The following is a 7,309-nucleotide window of genomic DNA, read 5'->3' on the forward strand; positions in this document are numbered from 1 at the left end:
TGGAGATTCCTCAGAAAAATGGAAATCAGTCTAGCACAAGACCCAGCAATTCTACTCTTAGGCATATACCCAAAATATGTACCCTCATACAATAAGGACATCTGCTCAACTATGTTCATAGCAGCATTATTTGTAATTGCCAGCACCTGGAAAGAACCCAGATGCCCCTCATCTGAGAGTGGATGGAGGAAATGTGGTACATTTACACAATGGAGTACTACTCAGCAGAAAAAAAATAGAATCTTGAAATTTACAGGCAAATGGATGGCACTGGAAGAAACCAACCTGAGTGAGGTAACCCAGTCACAAAAAGACAAGCATGCTATGTACTCACTCATATATGGATTTTAGACATGGAGCAGAGCATTGCCAGCCCACAACCCCACCACCAGAGAGTCTGGGGTGCAGGGAGGAGGGACCCTAAGAGAGATATGCATGGTAACCCGGAGAAGGGTTAGGGGATGAGATCTCCTAATTGGATTGGGGGGGGGAGAAGAGGAGGGTAGAAGGAGATGGGAGAAAGAGAGGGAGAAAAGAGGAGGGGAGAGGAGGACATGGAAGAGCAGGAAGGTTGAGCCAGGGTAAGAATAGAGGAGAAAAGGATGGGAGATACCAGAAAAGAGGGAGCCAGTATAAGTTGAAGGAGAGATCTGGCACTAGTAAGATCTTCACAGATCTACAAGAATGACGTCAACTGGCATTAAGGCTACCTTAAATGCCTTCCCATGATAATGAGAATGAGGACTACCTTATATGCCATCCTAGAACTCTCATCCAATGGCTGATGGAGGCAGAGGCAGACACCTAAAGCTGTGAACCGAATTGAACTCCTGAACCCAGTTGCAAAGAAGAGTGATGACCAAAGGAATCAAGATTGGGCTGGTAAACCCACAGAGGCAGCTGACCTAAACAAGGGGGAACACATGGACCCCAGACTGATGACTGAGGGGTCAGCATGGGACTGATCCAGACACCCTCTGGGTGACAGAGACGAGGCCTTGGCAGTCTGTGGGACCTGAGAGAGTGGAGCAGTATTTATTCCTGGCATATAGAAGGACTCTGGGAACCCATACCACTTGGAGAGATGCTATCTCAGCCTGGACACATGAGGAATAACATGGGCCCTTCCTGGAATGATGTGACAGAGCCTGAAAATCCCTCATGGAGGCCCTTGCTCTCACTGGGGAGCAGAGGGGGTGTGAAGTAGGGGTGATGGGTTGAGAGGATTGGGGGGTGGGGAAGGGAGGGAGGGAGAGGGAACTGAAAGTGACATACATAAAAGTTAAATAAAAAATATATGAAAAAAATTAAATACAATTTGACCAAAAAAATGAAATGAAATTCTTAAACTAGGAAACAATGAAAAAATAGAAACAAAGGAATGATAGTGGCAATGCATTGAAAGAAAATGAAATTTTAAAAATATTATCAATAATTGATTATTTTAAGCACATAAAAACAAGTGAACAAACACTTATCTTACTAACTTTGAAACAGAGTATACAGTTCCCTGGTAGGGAGAATGCCATTAATAGATAGTGTATGACTTTGTCCCATGTAAAACGTTAGCTACTGAGTGCTGTATGCTGTCACATGGAGCTACATCCAATGCCCTGTGTCTCAAACCTCCAAGTTGACTTAACTGTGACAAACAGGATTGCACATATCTGCATAGAAGAGTTGCCTAATTGGAAATTCAATATTCATTGGCTCAAGATAAACTTTCCAAGCTGTACTCCCACACAGGTCTGTGTTCATTCACATGACATGAATTAAAACATGCTGGGAAATTACAAAATCCATCCCTGATAGCACAATCAGGTCCTTCTTCATAATGGTGACTCCAGAAGCTGGTTGCCTGCCCTGTTTCCCTTACATTGTACACAATAAACTATTCCTCCTGTTTTGGTCTGAAGACAGAAACAATGCTTCACATGTAAATTCCTTTCCTGTGACTGATTTGGATAGTTAACTACGTGACTCAAATGGGCAATTTTAAATCTCTGAGGGGGTACAGTATTTAATTTAAGAATTTTGAAGGTGTAATATAGAGGACATCAAGGTCCTTGCCCTGGAAAGCAACAGACTGGAATCAAATCTACCTAAGTCAACATGAGACAGTTTTACATGTTTTCTAACAAGATGGTAATGCAGCTGTCCTAGTATTAATGTGCCTTCCCAGGGAGACACCACTTCACACATTTGGGAGACTAATAAAGAAAAATCTCTTTAATGATGGCATGCATCCATCTCTGGCTAATGCTCAAACTGAAGTCAGCTTAGACACACTTGCATTCCACATCTGCCATCATCCTTAAGTGTCTTTTAGGTTCATTCTCCAGGTTACACATTGAACAAATTAGAGACAGGGAACTTGTGGGTCTAGCCACTTAGGCATAAAGGAGGATAGCACAGAGAAGATATATCCTAGAATAATTTCTAAAGTACACACTGACCTGGCCTTGAACTCACAGAGATCTGCCTGCCTCTGCCTCCAGTGCTGGGATTTAAGCTTCTTAAGAATACCACCTTGTACTCCCGAGTGGGGGGAAGTGGAGGGAAATGGGAGACTTCTATGAAGTCTGTGGAAACTATCCTACAATGGGACAAACTCAGGAGTTGGCTACTCAAATGACACTACACAAGGGAATCACAGAGTATCTCAAGAATTTTTCTGACTAAGCCCACAGTGACCTTGGGACTGAAAACCATAGCTCCATATAGTGGGAAGAATTGGATTCTCAAGATCTGAAGCATACTCTCCACAAAGGCCCTGGCCCAAGACTGTTACCAGCTAAGCTCTCCCAAGCATCTTCCAGGTTTTAGAGAAAGAGCTCTGTTTTATTGTCAATACATCAGGCACTTAAGGAACCCTCCCAAAACCTAAGCTGTTTCTACCTCTCCCAAGAATGTTCCTCCTCCCACCCCGAGGGCCTAAATGAAAGGCTTGTTTGATCAGGAAAGTTCTTAACACAATATTGTTTTGTTTTTCAAATAGTTGTCTCCTGGCATCCTATTGTCCATTGGCAGAACTGTGCTTTTCTCAAGAAGAAAACTGGAACTTTATGGCACATCAGACCTTAAGGTTGGCTGTGACCCTGTAAAGCCTCCTTAAACAATTTGTTACAGGCCTGTTCTTTGATATGGGGATGGGGGAAACGTCTTTGTAATGGTTTGGAGCCAAATGCCCCAATCCTAGTGAACACATGTGTCTCCTAGCATTCTAATCTCTAACAGGCCTGGTTAGCATACACGTGTCTTTTGGGTGTCTTAGAGGCAGTCTGCCCTCAGCTACATTCTACTTTGTGAGACTTACTATTGCCTAAGCATTGGTAAATCATTTATATCAATAATTCTGCACTCCTACTTCATGGCATATAATCGGAGTTCTACTCAACACATGATATGCCTTTTACAACTGCCACAAAATTAGCAATAAATGATCTTTACGCATAAAGATAAAATGAAGAGTGATTAATGTCTAAAAGATATTGGAGAAACTAGGCCTGTCCGAGTTTGGCAACCTGCTTTCCTTGGGTGCACCAAAAGCATGTTGAAGCTGACTAGAAAGATGTGTCTACACACAGTTCCCTGCTCCCAATGCCCTGAGCAGATTCAGCCCACAGACCTGTTATTCAGAGGCCAGCCCCTGGATCCAGGGAGTTGTGCAGACCACATGGGACCTCACCGGACAGGGAATCTGGCTGCAGGTACCCACACAGATCTGGGGAGGACACACGACACTGGCTCCTGCACCTCATCATCTGCTCTTCTGCATCTGGGGACAGCAACCCCTCACTCACCATGCTGTCATCATTACACAGCTTGCCCAAACTCTCCACTCAGCTCCCTGTAGCAGCACTAGCAGCACAGCACACAAAAGAAGGGGCCAGCTCCTCTTCAGAGACAAGCCTGAATCTGGGGCCCTGAAGTGCACTGCACCTCTTCTGAGTGACAGGTCACCTGGAGGGCCTGATTGGCTAGTGAGGCCTGAGTGACAAGGGCACCTCCCATAGGGTTACACTGTCCTTAAAGACACAACACAATGATTCCTGACCTGGCCTTTCACCCCAGATAAAGCCTTTTCTACATCAGCAGATAAGTGCATTTCAACAGCACTTGCCCCGGGGGCTCCAATAACAAGCCCTGCTGTCTTCCTTCACTCCCTTCTTCCTCCCGGATACAATGTGCTTAGCTAGCTTGCACAGGCCACTATGCAATGTAAGTGGAGTGATTATTCCCTGTCCCACAGGTGGAAGGGTGCCCAGAAGATTAGCAACTAAAAAGAGATTTCAGGACACAAAAGGAGATGCTTGTTCTGTAGTTTCACACTGAGATCAGGTGAACTGAAGGTAGTTTTTTCATGGCTATCACTGAGACTTCAGACACCCAGGAAAGAAAAGCAGGAACCAGATCTCAAACAAGAAAATAAGTCTTTCTCCAATCACAAGGCTGGATGATGGCTGCATTGCTTTAGGAGCCTGAAATTCAGAGCATACTCTTGAATAATAAAAAAGACTTATCTGTTTGTTCCATTTGTAAATGATTCTTAGTTTATGTGCATTGCTGGTTTGCTTACATGTATGTCTATATGAAGGTGTCAGATCCTCTTGGAATTGGAGTCAAAACAGTAGTGAACTTCCATGTGGTTGCTGGGACTTGAACCTATGTTCTCTGGAAGAGCAGCCAGTGCTCTTAACCACTGAACCATCTCACCAGCCCCTAAGGAGTACTCTTCATGGAAAGTTGAATACCTAGAGAATAATGGAACTGGGGAGATTGTGTTTATGAGCACTATTGTTAGTCAACAAATCATCCTCAGCTGATTCTATGTTCTCTACAGGAATAGGACTGGGAGAACGAGTCTCTCCGTGTATGTAGAAAGTCAATTTACTAGAATGTCTCAAAAGCTTTGGTTCAGGTAGTTCAGTGATGGCTGCCTACCAATGAAAATGTAAAGAGTCCAGTACTTGTTCAGTCCATGAGGCTGGACATCTCAGCTGGTCTTCAGTGTACACCAGAATTCAGAATATGTGTGTTCTAATGCTAGTAGTAACAGAATGAACTTGGTAGCCAGAGATAGAGTAAGCAGGCAAAAGGAGAGAGCTTCCTTCTTCAATAGCCTTTATATAGGTCAGCTGCTACCAGAAAGTACAATCCAGATTAAAGGTGGATCTTATTCTTTGTTTGATTTTTTACTGTTTTTGAGACAGGGTTTGTCTGTCTAAACCTGGAACTCTTTTTGTAGACCTATGGCCTCAAACTCAGAAAATTCAACTGCCTCTACCTCGTGAGTGCTGGGGTTAAAGATATGCGCTGCGGCCAATCAGCTAAAGGTAAGTCTTATTAATTCAAACTATCCAGATTAAAGATAGGTCTTTAATTTTAAAACCTTTAAGAAAAATCCCTCACAGGTAACCCAAGGGTCTTAGTTGATTCCAGAGGTAGTCAGTTTGAATAACAAGAATAGCCATCACTACAGTCAAGAGAGAAGATGTGAGAAAGTCTTACCTGCAGGAGGCAAGTAGAGCATGAGAGTTATTTCCAAAACAATGTTTTCCCTAAACAAAGGAAGCATGTAGTTTTTACTTAGGGAGTCTCAACACATTCACATAGGGTTCTGCCTACTCCTAAGTATGCTCGGATGCACTTCTGAACATGATCACAATGGAAAAGCAGAGACATTTAGGGACACTCTTACCTCACAGTCATGTTGGAACATATGTAGATTATAAAAATGATGGAAAGAAATGCATCTGGCATGTTCATCTTGAACCACAATATATTACCTGAAAATAAAGTAAATGACATTGTGAAAGTAGATTACACTGGAACATATTTGACCTGTCAATTTTGATATTTAATCTAAAAGGTAACATTACCACTGCCACAATTCTCACAGATACAAAAAAAAAAAGAGAGAGAACACAAATACAGAAAATGTCAGGGAAAAGTCACCTAACAGCTCTGTATACTCTGCTCTTAGAAGAATAGTTATGATGATCTCTATTAACCTCAGAACAAAGCCACTTTTGCCTCTGAGCAGACTGGACCTGTGAACGGTCATAGCTGCTCCCATGCAAGACCAAAAGGAGTTCATTTTAAGTAGCCCTAGCTGTTCTGAGTCTCAAGTCTGTCACATAACAGTAGAGTTTTCCATTCTTTCCATTTTCTAATTTTTTAAAAAAATTAGTTATATTGGTGTTTTGCTTACATGTGTCTGTGCACAGTACTTACAGAGGCCAGAAGTCAAGACATACCTACCTGGGACTGGAGTTATAGCAAATTGTTAACTAACATGAGTTCCTGAAAAGGAACCTGGGTCCTCTGTAATAACACCAAGAGCTCTTAATTGCTGAGCAATCTCTCTAGTCCCTCTTTTAATTTAAAATTTATTTCCATAAACTGATAATTAGAATGTATTATACCATTTCCCCCTTTTATCTCTTCACTCCATCCATTCCCAAATCCCTTCCAACTGTTTCCTTGTTATGTATTGGTGAATAAGAATACTGAAATACATGAATACAACCAGGTTCATCCATTTGTGTTGGTTGTACATATATGGATTATTGCCTTACCATGTTTTATTGCATAAACAGTTATGGAGTTCATCCCTGCCTGACGTTTATTCTCTCAAATGGAGAATTCTCCTTTTTAATCAGCATCAGGTGCCTTATCCTGACAAGGCTGCCTTGAACAGGAAACATAATCAAGACTAGAAAATTTACTAGGCAGTGGTAGCACACGCCTTTAATCCCAGCACTCTGGAGGCAGAAGTTGGTAGGTCTTTGTGAATTTGAGGCCAGCCTGGTTGACAGAGTGAGTTCCAGGACAGCCAGACTGTTACACAGAGTAACCCTGTCTCAAAAAACAAATAAACGAAAATAAGAATAGAAAACTTAGGGTGGAAATACCTTAGCAGCGAAAAGCACTGAAGATTCTTTCAGAGCATACAGCTTCCATTCCTAGTATATAGAAGCTCACTGCTATCTGTAACTCATATATCCTGGGTTCTGACACCATCTCCTGGCCTCCCTGGTCATGATAAGAAGAGGAGATTTAAAACACAAAAATTATTTTCAAGTTATGTGACATAGTGCATTCCTTTCATTCCATCAATATGGACATAGAGGCAGGAAGATCAATCTGAGTTTTAAAAACTGTAATACATAGTCAACAGACAGAAAGACAGACAAACAGACAGACAGACAGACAGGCAGGCAGGCAGGCATACTGGCACACAAACACACACACAGGAAAAGAACAAAACTTAATAAGTCATTTAGGGTGTCTGCTTGTAAGGTAC

At 42.3% G+C, this 7,309-nt stretch overlaps 1 long non-coding RNA gene across 1 annotated transcript; it reads right to left on the reverse strand.

The window, feature by feature from the left end:
- Positions 1 to 5,509: 5,509 nt before the first annotated feature.
- LOC121136750 lies at positions 5,510 to 7,039 on the reverse strand. The gene is made up of 3 exons (XR_005873859.1): positions 6,918 to 7,039; positions 5,702 to 5,789; positions 5,510 to 5,561 (listed from the first exon to the last, which is right to left on the reverse strand). It is a non-coding gene; the product is annotated as an uncharacterized LOC121136750 (long non-coding RNA).
- Positions 7,040 to 7,309: the final 270 nt, after the last annotated feature.

The sequence above is a fragment of the Mesocricetus auratus genome, unplaced genomic scaffold (assembly GCF_017639785.1).
Source record: "Mesocricetus auratus isolate SY011 unplaced genomic scaffold, BCM_Maur_2.0 Super-Scaffold_100676, whole genome shotgun sequence".
NCBI lineage: Eukaryota > Metazoa > Chordata > Mammalia > Rodentia > Cricetidae > Mesocricetus > Mesocricetus auratus.